Source organism: Gnatocerus cornutus, chromosome 5 (genome assembly GCF_029298725.1).
Source record: "Gnatocerus cornutus isolate USDA-ARS CGAHR chromosome 5, icGnaCorn1.1, whole genome shotgun sequence".
In the NCBI taxonomy this organism is placed as follows: domain Eukaryota; kingdom Metazoa; phylum Arthropoda; class Insecta; order Coleoptera; family Tenebrionidae; genus Gnatocerus; species Gnatocerus cornutus.
Window position 1 is genome coordinate 4,170,629 of NC_142237.1, and position 18,957 is coordinate 4,189,585.

General features: G+C 34.1%; 2 long non-coding RNA genes across 2 annotated transcripts; both read right to left on the reverse strand.

The window, feature by feature from the left end:
* Positions 1–10,245: 10,245 nt before the first annotated feature.
* On the reverse strand, positions 10,246–11,870 carry LOC148173786 (uncharacterized). The gene is made up of 2 exons (XR_015770128.1): positions 10,654–11,870; positions 10,246–10,601 (listed from the first exon to the last, which is right to left on the reverse strand). It is a non-coding gene; the product is annotated as an uncharacterized LOC148173786 (long non-coding RNA).
* A 3,062-nt stretch (positions 11,871–14,932) lies between these two features.
* Positions 14,933–16,591, reverse strand: LOC148173787 (uncharacterized). The gene is made up of 2 exons (XR_015770183.1): positions 15,341–16,591; positions 14,933–15,288 (listed from the first exon to the last, which is right to left on the reverse strand). It is a non-coding gene; the product is annotated as an uncharacterized LOC148173787 (long non-coding RNA).
* Between the last annotated feature and the right edge of the window lie 2,366 nt (positions 16,592–18,957).

An 18,957-nucleotide genomic window follows, 5' to 3' on the forward strand; every position in this document is an offset into this window, starting at 1 on the left:
TCAAAGTGTTTTGGTAAAAGTGATTGGCCAAATTTGAGTAATTAATGCAGATATCGAATTAATAATTACAAATTGAGATTGAGCCTTGACATGTGAAGCTAAATTATTAGACTGCCGTCTTTCCATGAATCGTGACGGCAGCTGGGGCAGTTCTTGGGAGATTTATAATCATTGCACGCCCCCAAGACTGTTTTGTGTCACATGTGGTGTGACGATTGTATTGTTTTGTTGTGGTCAATGGAACTGGGCGGAAGACCCATTGCACTCCCCATTTGACGTTGGACAGTAGCGAAAGGATTACGCAGCGTGATAGGGTTGTGTAGTACGACCTCCTCGTAATCACTGCACGTTTCGGACTGCTCCATTTGAGGGTGGATAGTAACGAAAGGGTTGCACAGCGTGATAGGGTTGTGTAGTATGACCTCCTCGTAATCATTGCACGTTTCGGACTATTCCATTTGAGAACTAGCTGTTAGTAGACTCCGTCTGTGTGCTTAATATGCGGGAGTCTTTGGACAAGGAGTTTGTTATTTGGGATGCCATCATTATCTATGTATTTTGGTGGTCATTGCACATCTCGATGACGTAACTTTGAGATTAGTAGCTTGGGCCGGGTATAATGTGTGTTAGCGAATGGAAATGTGGTGGTCATCAGCAGCAGGACAAGAGAAGGACCGGTGTCAGCAGTCTGCCACTTCCAGCATCTGTCATCAACACATTGTACCATTGCACGTGTCAAGTACTACTAGTTGCTACGATAGTACGTGGGCCGGTGTGCAGCGTGATCTCCTCACACCATTGCACAGCGCCGTACCGTGCATGCTTCTGGTTGAACGAAAATCAAAAAATCGACATTTTTATATCGAGCTACAATTAACACAAGTGCAAGTTCTAAATGGGCACCAGGTATTGTCTTAATTTTAGAATTATTCACAAAGCCGTTTAAAAATTATAGGCCGTTAAATTCGATACATCGTTGGAAAGCTTATGATCTGAGCTTTCATTTCATAAAAAAATATTTATAAAATATTGGATACAAAAGCCGTAAAAAATATTTTAAGAATGCACTTTTTTTTAGGTATTTTTAAATTTTAAGTCAAATTTACGTTTTGATCTACACGAGTCTACATCAAGATATTTATACCAAAATGTTCCTTAGGGTTTCTAGTATACAAAGTAATTAAATTTGGGTGCACATACTTGCCCGTCTTCCTGAAAATCGAAGAAAACTGGCTCGATGTGCTGATATGCTGTGCGCTCGGAGGCGCGCATTGCCAGTGTCTAAGCGGGTACTTGTTATCTTCCGATATTAAAGATTTTTTCTTTTTATATATACACCCTTTTTTACCACAAATACCACTGGTGCACTTAAATATATTTATTTCTAATGTAAATAAGTGTAAGTAAGTACAATTTGTTTTTGCTGTAAGTAAATATTTGGAGACAAGTTCTTACTACCTGCAGTTGACCACCATAAATTATATTAGTGATTTTAAAGGAAAAAGTGCCCCTGTATGAAAAATTACGGATCCAAGTGTTTTAGATTTAATAGAGAACACCAGCGAAGAAAAAAAAGAAGAGGATACTGATGACGAAACTGACGATAATGACAATGGCGACGATAACGAGGATAACGACGATGACGACAATGACGACGATGACAATGACGATGACGAAAATAATAACGATGATGAAAATGATGACGATGACGAAGATGAACACCATTCATAATATTACTTGTTATTTTTTTATTTTAATATTTCCTGCCTACTGTGCATATTAAATTTTATATATACAGGGTGTTTGGCAAGTAAAGCACTAACTCTTACCTGGAGAATCAGGGAGCATACAGAAAGAGGTCTGAGTGAAAAGTTTCTTTCTTTTCCTTTTCTTGTACAAGTTATAAGGTTGTAAAGTTGACCAATCAGGACTCGAAAAATAATTTAAAGACTGAAAACAGAGTGGTTTGGTTTTGACAAAAACGAGAGTGCCAAACAACTGTCACATATGACATGATTAGTCAGTGTCGGCACAAATGTACTTGAAAACTGAATAATAATTCGAAAAATAAATCGTATACAAAATCGATAAAATTGTCCTTTGTTCCGACCTAAACCAAGATATAAACGCCGCTACAAGGAATGATTTATTCTAATCTCATGACCGTTGAGAAATTGTTCAGCACACGTTGACAGATACCTTCATAACATTGCTGTTACAGTTTTGGTGCTTTACTTACCAAACACCCTGTATATCTTTATATTGTTTTTAAAGAATATTTTAGTCACAAATTAAAAAATATCTGAGAATTGCGTTTATTTTAACATATTAATTGGCTTTTTCTTTATATTTGTTGATTCTCAAAAAAAAATTATTTTTTTTACATAATAAAATAAAGCTGGTTAAATTATGTACATCCTAAAAATTTCAACTAAATATCTTAAGCCGTTTAAGCGCTATGATTTTCGTTCAATCAGAAGCATGCAAGTTGCCCACTGTGCGGTCCAACCTGGGCAGAGCTCAATCGAACGAACAAATTGAATAGTCAATGACTTTCAATGATTAAAGTTAACAGTTGTCTCTTAAAGTTAAAGTTAATGAGTGACTTCATGTCAAAATTGTTTAAGCCCAATTATCACATATTCACTAATGTCCGTTATTTCGAGGGTAGATTGCTCACAGTCGTTTTATTCAACAGGAATAATTCCCTGTAAAAGTGCATCGTCCTGGCTGGCCTCTTTGACATCAAATTCTGACAAGTCCTGGCAAGGCGCTCAGCTGACACATTTAATCCTGACATCGTAAAGTAAGATTGGTAGTCTTTGATTGAGTAGATTACTAAATGTAATTAAAATGGTAAGGCCCCTTTTACACAAAAAAAAATGTAATGAAAATTTCTTTACACTTTGTTCAAAATCTTGCAAGCATTAATAAAATTAGTCTTTCTGTTACATTATTTTCATTTTTTAGCAACGTTTATTTAACAAGTTTTACTTTGTCACGCCCGTTAGAAATGTATGTCACACCCGTTACAGTTTTCTAAAAAATACAGTGCACAATTGAATTGGTTATTCTAATTGCAAAGAGGCTTAAAATGTGCGCCTATATATATATTTGTGTACTAAAGGAGAAGGAATCTGACTTTTGTGATTCGCATAAATATAGAAAAATGTTATTAAAACGCGTCACACCCGTGACACCACAAATTAATTTGCTGCTCTATGATCTGCAATCGTAACTTAACAAATTTTATTTAGATAATTTGCAGCACTTTAACCTACCTGATAGCGTGTACTTCTGCTTGAAAAAGCTCTTAGTCGTAAATAAATTAAAAAAATGTTGTCATTTTGTCACACCCATGACATATGGAATTGCTGATAATATCCTTTGAATATCGAGTTAGTTCCGCTGGCATGTTTTTTAAGTTAGTGCCTAGATATCCAGGTGTCCGGAAAGTGGCGCACCACCGTGAAAAGGGGTAATTGGGTGGTTCCCGAGAGTACCAAAAAGAGTTAAAGTTTTCGGAGTAGGATCAAAATAAAATGAGAAAAATGACAACATTGCTTAACTGTTCCCTCAATAATTTAAATTTCTAGTGTGTCTTCAAAGTCATTCAAAAATATTGTTATTTTACGAATTTTTTTCGTTTTTTTGTAATTTTGCCTATACACAAAATGTTCTTTACGTAACAAACTCATTTGAACGCGAAATTATTGCACAAAAATTGTTAATTTTGGAATTCAACTTTTACTCTTCAATCCATCAGATACCAAAAAATTGAAGACATGGATTTTTTTTTAAACATTTTTTGGTGATTTATGGCATTGTCCGATGATTTGAGCATAATTATGCTTTAAATTTACATTAATTTTTTTTTCATAACTATTTTGTACTGTTCCTCTATAGACATGATGTCTTTTGGAAATAAAGAATATTATATGCTCTCACGGTGGTGTGCGACTTTCCGGACACCTGTAGTTAATAAGATAATAAATATTAAGAAGTGTAAAGATATAATTTACAAAATAAAGAAAATCGTTTATAATTAAAAGGCGACTTAAACTAAAGGTCCTTTATTAAAGTGTTGTTACAACAATCTGTTTCTATAGCAAAAATTCACTTTACATTTTAAATGAATGATTATGAAACTGCCTCCTGAACCTTTAAAATTTAATAATTATTAATTTTGGTGTTAAAAGGACTTGATTGTTTTCTTGCTAATCAACTGTGGCCAATCATCAAATTAAATATGCAGTTAAGTGAATCTCAATGTAAACTGGCCCATAATATACGAAATTTCTGGAAAATTTCAAAATTTTATGGAATGGAAAATAGACACCTAGATACAGCAATACGACACCAAAATTTCAAAACAAAAAATGTTAAAGGCGAAACACGAAAATCGTTGACCCGATAAAAATTGCTGACTAACTGAACAAAGAATTTTGGTTAATTATAATTACATTATTATTGCTTTTTTGTTTTAAAATTTTGGTTGATTTTGGGGGCGGCACATTTGGTTCGCACACGGGCTCAAGAAGGTTTCGGCTCGGGCCTGCCCTTTTGTTATGAAGAATCTCATTCGTTTTGGTCACATCTAGGAAAAATGCATGTTAAAAAAGTACCTGGGGACTTAAGTCTGATGATGAAATTGCCAAGAACTTCTTCTACTTCTTTTGCATCTTCAATGTTTTGTCGTCCGTTCAAATCTGCAAGATCTCTTCGTTTTGGTCACCTACAAGTCTCGCTTCTTCAGTTTTCAGAAGCACTGAATTGAGAGACGTAGATTCTCCTGTATCGATTCATTATTTATTGTTGATTGTTTTACTTTAATTTGATATAAAGAGCAACCATTCATCATTAAATTTTGGCATATACAGAGTGATTTTGAAATAGAAGTGAAAATAAATAAAATAATTTCACGGCTTTACGGAAATACATAGGTGATTTTTATTAATTTTAAGGTCAAGGTACAAATTCCAATAACATAAAAGTGCATTTTGTTCGTTAATCGGTAGCATAAGTTTAAAAAACTCCCACAAATTTCGTTCTTGTGACATCAAAAATGTCGAAATTAAAGCGTGTTCAAGTTTTTTTTGTAAATTTTTTTAGCTGCTGGAAATAAAAATCTCTACAAATTCTCCTTTTCGCTCTAAATTTTTGTAAATCGGCACTGTAAATAAGACAGTCAAAAGTCATAATCTCCACAAATTTCGTTAAAATCACATAAAAAATAAAGAAATTACAGGATCTTAAAAAAAATTGGTGGCATTTTTTTGGTCTTAAAACAAAAATTTCTAAAAATTCGACTTTTTGATCTAAATTTTAAATTTGTGATATTACTAAAAAACAAAAGAAACAACATGCATAAATTTCGTTCCTGTCGCACTAAATATAACGAAACTACAGTGTTGAAAAAAAAGGATATTTTCAGAGTTGTCCAAATAAAAATTTCTAAATATTCTCCTTTTTGGTCTAAATTTTTCTAAATCGGTTCTCTTAATAAGACAGTCAAGACTTATAAACTCCATAAATTTGGTTATAGTGGCATTAAAAATGATGAACTTACTGGTCGTTAAAAATTTTTAAACACATTTTTTTTGGTCAAAAAACAAAAATTTGTCTTTGCTCGAAATCAAAATTTCTAAAAATTCTCTTTTACGGTCTAAATTTTTCTAAATCTCTTAATAAATAAACACTTAATAAAGCAGTCGAGAGTGATAATCTCCACAAATGTCTTTAAAATCGCATAAAAAATAAAGAAATTACAGGAGTTTAAAAAAAATTGGTGGCATTTTTTTGGTCTTAAAACAAAAATTTCTAAAAATTCGACTTTTTGATCTAAATTTTTCCAAATTAGTGTTTACTAAAACAAACAAAAGAAACAACATGTATAAATTTCGTTCCTGTCGCACTAAAAATAACGAAATTACAATGTTGAAAATATTGACATTTTCACAGTTGTCTAAATAATGTTTTTTAAATATTCTCCTTTTTGGTCTAAATTTTTCTAAATCCGTATTCTTAATAAGACAGTCAAGACTTATAAACTCCGCAAATTTGGTTATAGTGGCATTAAAAATGAAGAACTTACAGGTCGCTAAAAATTTTTAAACACATTTTTTTTGGCCAAAAAACAAAAATTTTTCTTTGTTCCTCGAAATCAAAATTTCTAAAAATTCTCTTTTTCGGTCTAAATTTTTCTAAATCGACACTCTTAATAAGGCAGCCGATAGTGATAATCTCCACAAATGTTTTTAAAATCGCATAAAAAATAAAGAAATTACAGGATCTTAAAAAAAATTAATTAATTAATATACACCTAAAATCGTTTGTTTTTCATCTAATGAGGATTATTTAAAGAGTAATAAAAAACATTATTTAACTCATTTTTCACAAAAATTGCAGATGAACCTTTATGCTTCTGAGGTACCGTAATAATGTAGAACCTAAGCATAGTGGACATTAGTAATCATTGACGTAGCATGAAAATTACAATTTCTTTTATTTTTTTCTTAAAACTTAGGCAGCAATTTAAAAAACAAAACCTGCTAACTTCCTTCATTTACAACAAGCTGCAGTGTCAATGGAAAGGCGCAAATTTGTACAAGGTGTTTATAAATGTTTCTAGCATCAAGGGTGGCTATGAAATGTCAAATAAAGTTGCCGCTCTTTACAAATGTGAGTTTAGATTTTTCAACTGACATTTGTAGTTAACCTCAATCATTGAACTAACTTAGTTTTGAAAACAAACTGTTCAAGTTGTGGTTTGAAACCTGAAAAATCTAAAATTTTGACACAAAACTGTAAATGAAAAGTCGTAGACGTAAGTGACATTTGAAATAATTGTTAACATAGTTATATTCACTATGAAAACAAAGCGGCAAAATAGCGCATGACAGGAATTCCAAAGCCCCTACTGATGCTAGAAACATTTATAAACACCTTGTATTTTTGAATAAATTCTTGTGTTATAGTTGTAACTAGACAATTTATATACTTAGCTTGTTTAATCCTGTTAGATTTTTCATTATAAACCCAAATTTGGATCCTAGATTCAGTGTTATGTCTGTAAAACTTAAAATGTAGAAAAATCATGACAATCAGTGCGATTTGAATCGCTTTGTTCCATCAGTTCCGAATTCAGAGATGTTCTTGAACATATATTTTTTAGGTTCTATTGTATAAATATTTATTTTCATTTTTTTTTTTAAACCTGTTTCTCTGAATTCACCAAACAGTCTTCATAATGAAAAATGTTTGTATTTTTTGATAAAATTTTGCAATGTAGCACTATTTTATTTGGCACGTTTCAAGTATAAATTTGTATGAAAAGTTTTAACTAGTAAAATGTAACCTAATTTGTAGGCTAATTTAGCACAAAAATTACAACTCAAAACGATGTAGATTTTGAATATTCACATTTATAAGTGAAAAATGCGCTTGAAATATTGAACTCTTTTTTTTACAATGAAAGTCTGTGCTACTGAGTACATTTATAATTCTTTAAAAAACAATTTTATGAAAAAAGTTGTAAGAACAAACATATGCCTTAAAATTTAATAACGGATTATGTACTTCAATAAAATCTTAATTTTTTGTTTAGTTTTTCTTTAACTCAAAATTTCTTTAACTCGAACCAATTGTGGATTCCCTTCAAACTTCGAGTTATGGAAGTTGGAATGTACTAGATTTTATTCAAAGCCTCTGTTGGTTGCAATTAAGGCATTAAAAGAATTGACAGAAGTGACAGCTGTGACAAATTTTTAGTATTTAGAAAGCCATGCCTTCGTTGTTGTCACGGAAATGTGGCATAAAATTTTCTTTATGGCTTCTAGAGAATAATAGAGTACTTTATCTGCCTCAAACGAGTAAATAAAGACTACTTTATTAGTTATCAAAATTACAATTTATTCTCCAAACACCAAATTTGACAAAAAATGCTGACGCGCGTCTAACAGTTTAATCATCGCTCTGATGATGATAGCATTGCTATCGAAACGCGCGTCAGCATTTTTTGTCAAATTTGGTGTTTGGGGAATAAATTGTAATTTTGATAATTTGTCAACAACACCAAGAATTGATCCAATAAATTTCCTTTGTACAGTTGCGGCGGATGAAAAGTAAGACATCGACTTTTCACCCTGTATTTAAAAATTTCAAAAATTATAAGGTGTAAACTAGCCCGTCTTGATTAATAGCACTCGCTTGTTTTTTAAGTATACTTATCTTCTTTTTTTTCTTTTTTTTTTTAATATCGCTTGGTTCGTCTATTTCTTAATTAAGACAGTCGGGGGAATAAGCGCATGATTTGTGTATTTGTGAATTAAGACATTCGGGGGGAAAACATGATTCATCCATTTGTTAATTAAGACAGTCGGGATAATAAGCGCATAATCCGTCTATTTGTTAATTAAGACAGTCGGGATAATAAGCGCATGATCAGTCTTACTGTTAATTAAGACAGTCGGGATAATAAGTGTATGATCAGTCTTATTGTTAATTAAGACAGTCGGGATAATAAGCGCATGATCCGTCTATTTGTTAATTAAGACAGTCGAGATAATAAGCGCATGATTATTCTTACTGTTAATTAAGACAGTCGGGACAATAAGTGCATGATTAGTTTTACTGTTAATTAAGACAGTCGGGATAATAAGCGCATGATTTGTCTATTTGTTAATTAAGACAGTCGGGATAATAAGTGCATGATTAGTTTTACTGTTAATTAAGACAGTCGGGATAATAAGCCCATGATCAGTCTTACTGTTAATTAAGACAGTCGGGATAATAAGTGCATCATCAGTCTTACTGTTAATTAAGACAGTCGGGATAATAAGCGCATGATTAGTCTTACTGTTAATTAAGGCAGTCGGGATAATAAGCGCATGATCAGTCTACCTGTTAATTAAGACAGTCGGGGGAATAGAGATGTAAAAATTTTATTTTCACGTGGTTTCATTTAAAAATGAAAAAAAAATTGTAATTCTTTTTGTTTTCTTTAGAATTCAACCTGCCCCACCTTCCCCTATTAAAATTCAAATAAAATTTTTATTTAGTTTTTATTTGCATGGTATGAAGTTATAAAATTAAAAAATTAAAGTCTCAGCTTTGTAACTTATTGAAAGAAATTTTTCTCCACCTTCCCCTACATATTCTAAAATTGATTATTTACTCCTTATTTGCCTGTTGTCGTAGTAAAAATTACCAATTAATATTTAGTTTATTATTTATTTGTTCAAAATCCATTAGGACCTACCTTTCCCTATATCGCTCAAAGATTACTTACTTTTGCTTGTTTGTAAGTTTTTATTTTAAAGAAACTAAGATTCTAAATTTTTATTCCAACATGTCTTTAATTTTGGATTTTCCAATTTTACCCACATTCCCATACCAAATTTTTCAATTTGTGGAAAATGATCAACCCTCCTTTGCAACTGTTTTAAAGTCAAAGAAAAAAAGTTTTGATTGTCTATTTCCACATGTCTTTTGGAGTTTAAATTTTTACCCACCTTTCCATACCTAACATTTAAATTTGCCAAAAATGCCCGACTTTCCCTGACTATTGTTTCAAAGGCAAAGAAAAAAGTTTTGAATTTTTATTCCTACATGTCTTTAATTTTGGAGTTTTCATTTTTGTCCACCTTCCCCTACTATTGTTTTAAAATAAAAGGAAAAACGCTTTTAAATTATATTCCTGCATGTCTTTAATTTTAGAGTTTTCACTTTTATCCACCTTTCCATACCTAATTTTTCAATTTACCGAAATTGCCCTACTTTTTCCTACTATTTGCTTTGAAGTAAAATAAAAAAAAAATTCGAATTTTTGTTTCCACGTCATTAATTTTAAATTTTCTATTTTTATTTACCCACCTTTCCATACCTATTTTTTTAATTTATCGTAAATGTCTTACTTTCCCCCGCTATTTATTAAATTGGTCTCATGTTCAATTTTTCTTAATTTATAATTTAAAATGGAAAAATTGTTAATTCGTACCGTTTTTTATATTTTGGAGAATGCAGTCCTCCCCTAGCAAAATTCAAATTGGACTTTAACTGTGAATCAACCAATACATAACAATAATGTAAAGAAAAAAAGAAGGTCTAACCGATGTCATTTATCTGTAAATCCAATTTGTCCTACCTTCCCCTATATCTGAGTTTACCTACACTCGTGTACCGACGAAATGATGACAGTTGAAAGTTAACATGGAGAGATGGGAAATTCGAATTAAAAAGAAACGGTTTTCCTATTTTCTAAAATACATTTAATCCCAGTAGGCAGAGATGGGGACTGTCTTAAGTTATTATTAAACAAAAAAGTGAGTTTGTAAGACAACCCCCATCTTTCTAATAATGAAACAATTTGGATAGTACCTTAAGACAACTTGAAACATTGAAGAACTTAAACCTGCCACTTCCATAGCTCCAGTTCCTCGTTTTGACATTCCAGTTTTTATTGGGGCTCCTCAATTGGACCCTTGGCCTTAATTTTCTTGCACTGCATAAGAAAGTTCTCGACGCTCCTCTAAGAAACTGCCCGATGGTTGCACTTCCAATGTTGATTTCTTTATAGAAGCTCGTGTTGTTCTTTCAATTTTCTACAAAATGGCGCCGTTACTATACGCATGGAACTTGAGTGATAATAAATACCTTGGATATAAGACAGTCTCATGCAAAAGGGCCCCCTTGTTTAGTCTTCAGAGTCTTGTTTCTGCATTCTTGTAGCTATCATGACATAACCTCACTTTTTGTTGATTCTCCATGACTGCCAGTGAAAGAATTTAATGGGGAACTTATCGGTTGTCTTCTTGAAATGCTTGAAAAGCAGTCGGCACACAAATCCAACGAAACTTCGATCGATATCGATTTATTTAACAGAGTTACCAACTTACTCAGGCTAACTTCAGAGGGGATTTTGTAGTTTTTAATAATCTTTCTCCATGAATCAAACATTCACAATTGAAGGGGGGCTTTCTGCCGTCGGCGTAAACAGCAATGGTGGTCTTCCAAAGCGCCATTTTCCTCCAAATAAATCCAATTTTCTCGAGCAAACGTCACTGGCGCGTCGACGATGGGAACTGTCAAATTTAGAACCTCCTTGATTTTGATGAAATTTTTCAAAATATTTTCTCATTTCTTACCGAAATGCTGGGTCTCGCACCACATTGACGGGCATCGATGGCTTGGTAATTTTTCTCTGCATTCTCCTATACCATTCTTGTATCTTGAAAAACTCCAGAAGTCCCAAAACAAATAATGCACAAAAGTCCGAGCGCAGATTGAATTAATTCAGGGCGACCTCTCGCTTCATCATGACCATGAAAAAAATTATTTATTTTTCACGCACTGCATCTGTTCTAAACCATCTAAAAATGGGCCTTGATGATGTTTTTCATTAGAAATAACTCGAATTTACCTCTAATCCATAGACTTGAACGCATTTTTTGCTCAGTTACGGTAGGATCATCGTTGTCTCAAAATTCACTTGTCTCGATGAATCAAACACTCCCAGACGAAGGGGGCTTTCTCTCGTAGACGCACGCAGCCACAGTGAGCCCTCAGAGCCCCATTTTCTTGGAAATAAATCAAATTTTCTGAAAGAAACGTCACTCTCGCGTCGACGATGAGAACTGTCAAATTTAGAACCTCCTTGATTTTGATGAAACTTTTCAAAACATTTTCGCATTTTTTACCAAAATGCTGGGTCTCGTACCCGATTGATGGGCATCGATCGTTTTGTAATTTTTTCCTCTTTCCACCAATACCACTTGTGTACTTTGAAAAGCTCCAGAAGTCCCAAAACAAATAATGCACAAAAGTCCGAGCGCAGATTGAATTAATTCAGCGCGACCTCTTGCTTCATCATGACCATGAAAAAAATTATTTATTTTTCACGCACTGGATCTGCTCTAAACCATCTAAAAAGGGGCCTTGATGATGTTTTTCATTAGAAAGAACTCGAATTTACCTTTAATCCACAGATTTGAACGCATTTTCTGCTCGAGCACGGTGGGATCGTCATTCGCTCAAAATTCACTTGTCTCGATGATTTCGATGAATCAAACACTCACAACTGATGAGGGGCTTTCTGGCGTCAACGTAGACAGCGATAGTGGGCCCCCAGAGCCCCAATTTCTTCAAATAAAAGGCAATTTTCTCGAACAAACTTTACACTCGCGTCGATGAGAACTGTCAAATTTAGAACCTCCTTGATTTTACCAAAAATCAAAAAAACTCTTTTGCAATTTTTACCAAAATTTTGGGTCTTGTCCCAGATTGATGGGTATCGATCGATTTGTAATTTTTTTCTCTATCCACCAATACCACTTTTGTACCTCAACAATGTTCAGAAACCCCAAAAGCAATGATGTGCAAAAAGTCCGAGCGCAGTTTGAATAATTACATGCGACGTCAAAGCTTCGACATGATGATGGAAAAGTGAAGAATCTACCCATTTAACGAATTTTAAACCCAGATGTTGGTACAAAAACACATTCTAAACTCTTCAGAGAAGGTCCGGTCAACACTTGCAGTAGTGGAAAAGCTTTAACGTTTGAGAAAAATGGAAAAATATTTAGACCTGTCATTTGAAAATTTCAGTGACATTTCATGATTTTGCTTCACGTTAAAAATCGACGGGGTCGACGTAAAGTCGGATCGGAAAAAAATTAATAACGCAGCCCCAAAGACAGGTAAAATAACGAAAAAAATCCTATGCGCTGTAAAACGATATCCTCTATCCAAAAAAACACACTCCAACCACCTCAAACTCACACCTTTCAAGGAGTAGGATCCCCCAACGAAAACTCGGAACTCTCAACTATCTAAGCGAGAGAGCCTGCTCACGTTTTAGTAAGTATTAACTAGCCCGTCTTGATTAATAGCACTCGCTTGTTTTTTAAGTATACTTATCTTTTTTTTTTTTTTTTTTTTTTTTAATATCGCTTGGTTCGTCTATTTCTTAATTAAGACAGTCGGGGGAATAAGCGCATGATTTGTGTATTTGTGAATTAAGACAGTTGGGGGGGAAAACATGATTCATCCATTTGTTAATTAAGACAGTCGGGATAATAAGCGCATAATCCGTCTATTTGTTAATTAAGACAGTCGGGATAATAAGCGCATGATCAGTCTTACTGTTAATTAAGACAGTCGGGATAATAAGTGTATGATCAGTCTTATTGTTAATTAAGACAGTCGGGATAATAAGCGCATGATCCGTCTATTTGTTAATTAAGACAGTCGAGATAATAAGCGCATGATTAGTCTTACTGTTAATTAAGGCAGTCGGGACAATAAGTGCATGATTAGTTTTACTGTTAATTAAGACAGTCGGGATAATAAGCGCATGATTTGTCTGTTTGTTAATTAAGACAGTCGGGATAATAAGTGCATGATTAGTTTTACTGTTAATTAAGACAGTCGGGATAATAAGCCCATGATCAGTCTTACTGTTAATTAAGACAGTCGGGATAATAAGTGCATCATCAGTCTTACTGTTAATTAAGACAGTCGGGATAATAAGCGCATGATTAGTCTTACTGTTAATTAAGGCAGTCGGGATAATAAGCGCATGATCAGTCTACCTGTTAATTAAGACAGTCGGGGGAATAGAGATGTAAAAATTTTATTTTCACGTGGTTTCATTTAAAAATGAAAAAAAAATTGTAATTCTTTTTGTTTTCTTTAGAATTCAACCTGCCCCACCTTCCCCTATTAAAATTCAAATTAAATTTTTATTTAGTTTTTATTTGCATGGTATGAAGTTATAAAATTAAAAAATTAAAGTCTCAGCTTTGTAACTTATTGAAAGAAATTTTTCCCCACCTTCCCCTACATATTCTAAAATTGATTATTTACTCCTTATTTGCCTGTTGTCGTAGTAAAAATTACCAATTAATATTTAGTTTATTATTTATTTGTTCAAAATCCATTAGGACCTACCTTTCCCTATATCGCTCAAAGATTACTTACTTTTGCTTGTTTGTAAGTTTTTATTTTAAAGAAACTAAGATTCTAAATTTTTATTCCAACATGTCTTTAATTTTGAATTTTCCAATTTTACCCACTTTCCCATACCAAATTTTTCAATTTGTGGAAAATGATCAACCCTCCTTTGCAACTGTTTTAAAGTCAAAGAAAAAAAGTTTTGATTGTCTATTTCCACATGTCTTTTGGAGTTTAAATTTTTACCCACCTTTCCATACCTAACATTTAAATTTGCCAAAAATGCCCGACTTTCCCTGACTATTGTTTCAAAGGCAAAGAAAAAAGTTTTGAATTTTTATTCCTACATGTCTTTAATTTGGAGTTTTCATTTTTGTCCACCTTCCCCTACTATTGTTTTAAAATAAAAGGAAAAACGCTTTTAAATTATATTCCTGCATGTCTTTAATTTTAGAGTTTTCACTTTTATCCACCTTTCCATACCTAATTTTTCAATTTACCGAAATTGCCCTACTTTTTCCTACTATTTGCTTTGAAGTAAAATAAAAAAAATTTTCGAATTTTTGTTTCCACGTCATTAATTTTAAATTTTCTATTTTTATTTACCCACCTTTCCATACCTATTTTTTTAATTTATCGTAAATGTCTTACTTTCCCCTGCTATTTATTAAATTGGTCTCATGTTCAATTTTTCTTAATTTATAATTTAAAATGAAAAAATTGTTAATTCGTACCGTTTTTTATATTTTGGAGAATGCAGTCCTCCCCTAGCAAAATTCAAATTGGACTTTAACTGTGAATCAACCAATACATAACAATAATGTAAAGAAAAAAAGAAGGTCTAACCGATGTCATTTATCTGTAAATCCAATTTGTCCTACCTTCCCCTATATCTGAGTTTACCTACACTCGTGTACCGACGAAATGATGACAGTTGAAAGTTAACATGGAGAGATGGGAAATTCGAATTAAAAAGAAACGGTTTTCCTATTTTCTAAAATACATTTAATCCCAGTAGGCAGAGATGGGGACTGTCTTAAGTTATTATTAAACAAAAAAGTGAGTTTGTAAGACAACCCCCATCTTTCTAATAATGAAACAATTTGGATAGTACCTTAAGACAACTTGAAACATTGAAGAACTTAAACCTGCCACTTCCATAGCTCCAGTTCCTCGTTTTGACATTCCAGTTTTTATTGGGGCTCCTCAATTGGACCCTTGGCCTTAATTTTCTTGCACTGCATAAGAAAGTTCTCGACGCTCCTCTAAGAAACTGCCCGATGGTTGCACTTCCAATGTTGATTTCTTTATAGAAGCTCGTGTTGTTCTTTCAATTTTCTACAAAATGGCGTCGTTACTATACGCATGGAACTTGAGTGATAATAAATACCTTGGATATAAGACAGTCTCATGCAAAAGGGCCCCCTTGTTTAGTCTTCAGAGTCTTGTTTCTGCATTCTTGTAGCTATCATGACATAACCTCACTTTTTGTTGATTCTCCATGACTGCCAGTGAAAGAATTTAATGGGGAACTTATCGGTTGTCTTCTTGAAATGCTTGAAAAGCAGTCGGCACACAAATCCAACGAAACTTCGATCGATATCGATTTATTTAACAGAGTTACCAACTTACTCAGGCTAACTTCAGAGTGGATTTTGTAGTTTTTAATAATCTTTCTCCATGAATCAAACATTCACAATTGAAGGGGGGGTTTCTGCCGTCGGCGTAAACAACGATGGTGGTCTTCCAAAGCCCCATTTTCCTCCAAATAAATCCAATTTTCTCGAGCAAACGTCACTGGCGCGTCGACCATGGGAACTGTCAAATTTAGAACCTCCTTGATTTTGATGAAATTTTTCAAAATATTTTCTCATTTTTTACCGAAATGCTGGGTCTCGCACCACATTGACGGGCATCGATGGTTTTGTAATTTTTCTCTGCATTCTCCTATACCATTCCTGTATCTTGAAAAACTCCAGAAGTCCCAAAACAAATAATGCACAAAAGTCCGAGCGCAGATTGAATTAATTCAGTGCGACCTCTCGCTTCATCATGACCATGAAAAAAATTATTCCTTTTTCAGGCGCTGCATCTGCTCCAAACCATCTAAAAAGGGGCCTTGATGATGTTTCTGATTGTAAAGAGCTCGAATTTACCTCTAATCCATAGACTTGAACGCATTTTTTGCTCAATTACGGCAGGATCATCGTTGTCTCAAAATTCACTTGTCTCGATGAATCAAACACTCCCAGATGAAGGGGGCTATCTCTCATAGACGCACGCAGCAACAGTGAGCCCTTAGAGCCCCATTTTCTTGGAAATAAATCCAATTTTCTGGAAGAAACGTCACTTTCGCGTCGACGATGAGAACTGTCAAATTTGGAACCTCCTTGATTTTGATGAAATTTTTCAAAACATTTTCGCATTTTTTACCAAAATGCTGGGTCTCTTACCTGATTGATTGGTATCGATCGTTTTGTAATTTTTCCCTCTATCCACCTGTACCACTTGCGTACGTTAAAAAGTTCCAGAAGTCCCAAAACAAATAATGCACAAAAGTCCGAGCGCAGTTTGAATTAATTCAGTGCGATCTCTCGCTTCATCATGACCATGAAAAAAATTATTCTTTTTTCAGGCACTGCATCTGCTCCAAACCATCTAAAAAGGGGCCTTGATGATGTTTTTGATTGTAAAGAGCTCGAATTTACCTCTAATTCATAGATTTGAACGCATTTTTCGCTCGACCACGGTAGGATCATCGTTGTCTCAAAATTCACTTGTCTCGATGAATCAAACACTCCCAGTCAATGGGGGCTTTCTCTTGTAGACGCAAGCAGCAACAGTAGCCTCTCCAAAGCCCCATTTTCTTTCAAATAAATCCAATTTTCTGGAAGAAACGTCACTCTCGCGTCGACGATGAGAACTGTCAAATTTAGAACCTCCTTGATTTTGATGAAATTTCTCAAAACATTTTCGCATTTTTTACCAAAATGCTGGGTCTCGTACCTGATTGATGGGTATCGATCGTTTTGTAATTTTCTCCTCTTTCTACCAATACCATTTGTGTACCTCGAAAAGCTCCAGAAGTTCCAAAACAAATAATGCACAAAAGTCCGAGCGCAGATTGAATTAATTCAGCGCGACCTCTCGCTTCATCATGACCATGAAAAAAGTTATTTCTTTTTCACGCACTGGATCTGCTCTAAACCATCTAAAAAGGGGCCTTGATGATGTTTTTGATTAGAAATAAATCGAATTTACCTTTATTCCATAGATTTGAACGCATTTTTCGCTCGACCACGGTAGGATCATCGTTGTCTCAAAATTCACTTGTCTCGATGAATCAAACACTCCCAGTCGATGGGGGCTTTCTCTCGTAGACGCAAGCAGAAATAGTAGCCTCTCCAAAGCCCCATTTTCTTGGAAATAAATCCAATTTTCTGGAAGAAACGTCATTCTCGCGTCGACGATGAGAACTGCCAAATTTAGAACCTCCTTGATTTTGATGAAATTTCTCAAAACAATTTCGCATTTTTTACCAAAATGCTGGGTCTCGTACCTGATTGATGGGTATCGACCGTTTTGTAATTTTCTCCTCTTTCTACCAATACCACTTGTGTAGTTCGCAAAGCTCCAGAAGTCCCAAAACAAATAATGCACAAAAGTCCGAGCGCAGATTGAATTAATTCAGCGCGACCTCTCGCTTCATCATGACCATGAAAAAAATATTCCTTTTTCACGCACTGCATCTGTTCTAAACCATCTAAAAAGGGGCCTTGATGATGTTTTTCATTAAAAAGAGCTCGAATTTACCTCTAATCCATAGAATTGAACGCACTTTTCGCTCGAGCACGGTGGGATAGTTGTTTACTCAAAATTCACTTGTCTCGATGAATCAAACACTCTCAGTCGATGGGGGCTTTCTCTCGTAGACGCAAGCAGCAACAGTAGCCTCTCCAAAGCCCCATTTTCTTTCAAATAAATACAATTTTCTGGAAGAAACGTCACTCTCGCGTCGACGATGAGAACTGTCAAATTTAGAACCTCCTTGATTTTGATGAAATTTCTCAAAACATTTTCGCATTTTTTACCAAAATGCTGGATCTCGTACCTGATTGATTGGTATCGATCGTTTTGTAATTTTTTCCTCTTTCCACCAATACCACTTGTGTACCTCGAAAAGCTCCAGAAGTCCCAAAACAAATAATGCACAAAAGTCCGAGCGCAGATTGAATTAATTCAGAGCCGACGTCTCGCTTCATCATGACCATGAAAAAAATTATTTCTTTTTCACGCACTGGATCTGCTCTAAACCATCTAAAAAGAGGCCTTGATGATGTTTTTGATTAGAAATAACTCGAATTTACCTTTAATCCATAGATTTGAACGCATTTTTCGCTCGAGCACGGTAGGATCGTTATTCACTCAAAATTCATTTGTCTCGATGATTTCGATGAATCAAACACTCACAATTGATGAGGGGCTTTCTGGCGTCAACGTAGACAGCGATAATGGGCCCCCCGGAGCCTCAATTTCTTCAAATAAAAGGCAATTTTCTCGAACAAACTTTACTCTCGCGTCGATGAGAACTGTCAAATTTAGAACCTCCTTGATTTTACCAAAAATCAAAAAAACTCTTTCACAGTTTTTACCAAAATTCTGGGTCTTGTCCCAAATTGATGGGTATCGATGGATTTGTAATTTTTTTCTCTATCCACCAATACCACTTTTGTACCTCAAAAAGCTTTAATAGTCTCAAAAGCAATGATGTGCAAAAAGTCCGAGCGCAGTTTGAATAATTACATGCGACGTCAAAGCTTCGACATGATGATGGAAAAGTGCAGAATCTACCCATTTAACGAATTTTAAACCCAGATGTGGGTACAAAAACACATTCTAAACTCTTCAGAGAATGTTCGGTCAACACTTGCAGTAGTGGAAAAGCTTTAACGTTTGAGAAAAATGGAAAAATATTTACACCTGTCATTTGAAAATTTCAGTGACATT